The sequence below is a fragment of the Oncorhynchus gorbuscha genome, unplaced genomic scaffold, assembly GCF_021184085.1.
Source record: "Oncorhynchus gorbuscha isolate QuinsamMale2020 ecotype Even-year unplaced genomic scaffold, OgorEven_v1.0 Un_scaffold_1758, whole genome shotgun sequence".
Classification (NCBI taxonomy): Eukaryota; Metazoa; Chordata; class Actinopteri; order Salmoniformes; family Salmonidae; genus Oncorhynchus; species Oncorhynchus gorbuscha.
The window spans coordinates 30,828-35,000 of record NW_025746446.1 but is presented as its reverse complement, the minus strand read 5'-3'; positions in this window follow the sequence as shown (position 1 = coordinate 35,000).

Genomic DNA, 4,173 nt, shown 5'->3' with positions numbered 1-4,173 from the left:
TAATAATAATAATAATAAGTCACTGTTTGTTAAGGTAGTTATAGACAGTACAGCAACAATAATAATAATAATAATAATAATAATAATAAGTCACTGTTTGTTAAGGTAGTTATAGACAGTACAGCAACAATAATAATAATAATAATAATAATAATAATAATAATAATAATAATAAGTCACTGTTTGTTAAGGTAGTTATAGACAGTACAGCAACAATAATAATAATAATAATAATAATAATAATAAATAAGTCACTGTTTGTTAAGGTAGTTATAGACAGTACAGCAACAATAATAATAATAATAATAATAATAATAATAATAATAATAATAATAATAATAATAATAATATAAGTCACTGTTTGTTAAGGTAGTTATAGACAGTACAGCAACAATAATAATAATAATAATAATAATAATAATAATAATAATAATAAGTCACTGTTTGTTAAGGTAGTTATAGACAGTACAGCAACAATAATAATAATAATAATAATAATAATAATAAGTCACTGTTTGTTAAGGTAGTTATAGACAGTACAGCAACAATAATAATAATAATAATAATAATAATAATAAGTCACTGTTTGTTAAGGTAGTTATAGACAGTACAGCAACAATAATAATAATAATAATAATAATAATAATAATAATAATAAGTCACTGTTTGTTAAGGTAGTTATAGACAGTACAGCAACAATAATAATAATAATAATAATAATAATAATAATAATAAGTCACTGTTTGTTAAGGTAGTTATAGACAGTACAGCAACAATAATAATAATAATAATAATAATAATAATAATAATAATAATAATAAGTCACTGTTTGTTAAGGTAGTTATAGACAGTACAGCAACAATAATAATAATAATAATAATAATAATAATAATAATAAGTCACTGTTTGTTAAGGTAGTTATAGACAGTACAGCAACAATAATAATAATAATAATAATAATAATAATAATAATAATAATAAGTCACTGTTTGTTAAGGTAGTTATAGACAGTACAGCAACAATAATAATAATAATAATAATAATAATAATAATAATAATAATAATAATAAGTCACTGTTTGTTAAGGTAGTTATAGACAGTACAGCAACAATAATAATAATAATAATAATAATAATAATAATAATAATAATAAGTCACTGTTTGTTAAGGTAGTTATAGACAGTACAGCAACAATAATAATAATAATAATAATAATAATAATAAGTCACTGTTTGTTAAGGTAGTTATAGACAGTACAGCAACAATAATAATAATAATAATAATAATAATAATAATAAGTCACTGTTTGTTAAGGTAGTTATAGACAGTACAGCAACAATAATAATAATAATAATAATAATAATAATAATAATAATAATAAGTCAATTTGTTAATAGTTATAGACAGTACAGCAACAATAATAATACTGTTTGTTATAATAATAAGCAATAATAATAATAAGCAATATAATAATAATAATAATAATAAGTCACTGTTTGTTAAGGTAGTTATAGACAGTACAGCAACAATAATAATAATAATAATAATAATAATAATAAGTCACTGTTTGTTAAGGTAGTTATAGACAGTACAGCAACAATAATAATAATAATAATAATAATAATAATAATAATAATAATAATAAGTCACTGTTTGTTAAGGTAGTTATAGACAGTACAGCAACAATAATAATAATAATAATAATAATAATAATAATAATAATAATAAGTCACTGTTTGTTAAGGTAGTTATAGACAGTACAGCAACAATAATAATAATAATAATAATAATAATAATAATAATAATAATAATAATAATAATAATAATAAGTCACTGTTTGTTAAGGTAGTTATAGACAGTACAGCAACAATAATAATAATAATAATAATAATAATAATAATAATAATAATAATAAGTCACTGTTTGTTAAGGTAGTTATAGACAGTACAGCAACAATAATAATAATAATAATAATAATAATAATAATAATAATAATAATAATAATAATCACTGTTTGTTAAGGTAGTTATAGACAGTACAGCAACAATAATAATAAATAATAATAATAATAATAATAATAATAATAATAATAATAATAATAATAATAAGTCACTGTTTGTTAAGGTAGTTATAGACAGTACAGCAACAATAATAATAATAATAATAATAATAATAATAATAATAATAATAATAAGTCACTGTTTGTTAAGGTAGTTATAGACAGTACAGCAACAATAATAATAATAATAATAATAATAATAATAATAATAATAAGTCACTGTTTGTTAAGGTAGTTATAGACAGTACAGCAACAATAATAATAATAATAATAATAATAATAATAAGTCACTGTTTGTTAAGGTAGTTATAGACAGTACAGCAACAATAATAATAATAATAATAATAATAATAATAATAATAATAATAATAATAATAATAAGTCACTGTTTGTTAAGGTAGTTATAGACAGTACAGCAACAATAATAATAATAATAATAATAATAATAATAATAATAATAATAATAAGTCACTGTTTGTTAAGGTAGTTATAGACAGTACAGCAACAATAATAATAATAATAATAATAATAATAATAATAATAATAATAATAATAATCACTGTTTGTTAAGGTAGTTATAGACAGTACAGCAACAATAATAATAATAATAATAATAATAATAATAATAATAATAATAATAATAATAAGTCACTGTTTGTTAAGGTAGTTATAGACAGTACAGCAACAATAATAATAATAATAATAATAATAATAATAATAATAATAATAAGTCACTGTTTGTTAAGGTAGTTATAGACAGTACAGCAACAATAATAATAATAATAATAATAATAATAATAATAATAATAATAATAATAATAAGTCACTGTTTGTTAAGGTAGTTATAGACAGTACAGCAACAATAATAATAATAATAATAATAATAATAATAATAATAATAATAAATAATAATAATCACTGTTTGTTAAGGTAGTTATAGACAGTACAGCAACAATAATAATAATAATAATAATAATAATAATAATAATAATAAGTCACTGTTTGTTAAGGTAGTTATAGACAGTACAGCAACAATAATAATAATAATAATAATAATAATAATAATAATAATAATAATAAGTCACTGTTTGTTAAGGTAGTTATAGACAGTACAGCAACAATAATAATAATAATAATAATAATAATAATAATAAGTCACTGTTTGTTAAGGTAGTTATAGACAGTACAGCAACAATAATAATAATAATAATAATAATAATAATAATAATAATAATAATAATAAGTCACTGTTTGTTAAGGTAGTTATAGACAGTACAGCAACAATAATAATAATCACACTTTTTTAAGGTATTCACTAACAGTAATATTAATAATAATTAAGTCTGTTATTTTCTAAATGTATTATGAGAATGTAGACAGAAGGGCTAAAATAATGATTGATCTGATAATAAATAATTGAGTCATGTTTGTTAAGGTTTATGATCAGTAAGCAACAATTAATATTATAATAAAATAATAATAATAATGTATAGTCACTGTTTGTTAAGTGATATGTTATATTATGTAAAGCAACTAGGTTATAATAATAGTAATAATTGTTAGAGATAATAATAAGATTAAGTTATATAATAATAATAATATATAATAAAGTAATAGGTTATAATAATAATAAGTACTGTTTGTTAAGATATGTAGATGTTATATTATGTAAAGTAACTAGGTTATAATAATAATAATGGGTAATAATAATAATAAGTCACTGTTTGTATAATGTATAAGTAGACTAATTATAATGTATAGTAGTGGGTTGTTAGTGATATGTTATATTATGTAAAGTAGACTATTATAATAATAATAATAATAATTATAATGTAATAATAATATATGTTTGTTAAGGTGTAAAAGTAGAACTAGGTTATAATGTATAATAATAAGTGATAATAATAATATATTATGTAAAGTAGTTATAGACAGTAATAATGTATAGTAGTGGGTTGTTAAGTGATATGTAGTATGTTAATATTAATAAAATAATAATTATAATGTAATAAGTCACTGTTTGTTAGTGATATGTTATATTATGTAAAGCAGACTATTATAATGTATAATAATAATTGTAATAATAATATAAATAATAAGTCACTGTAGATTAT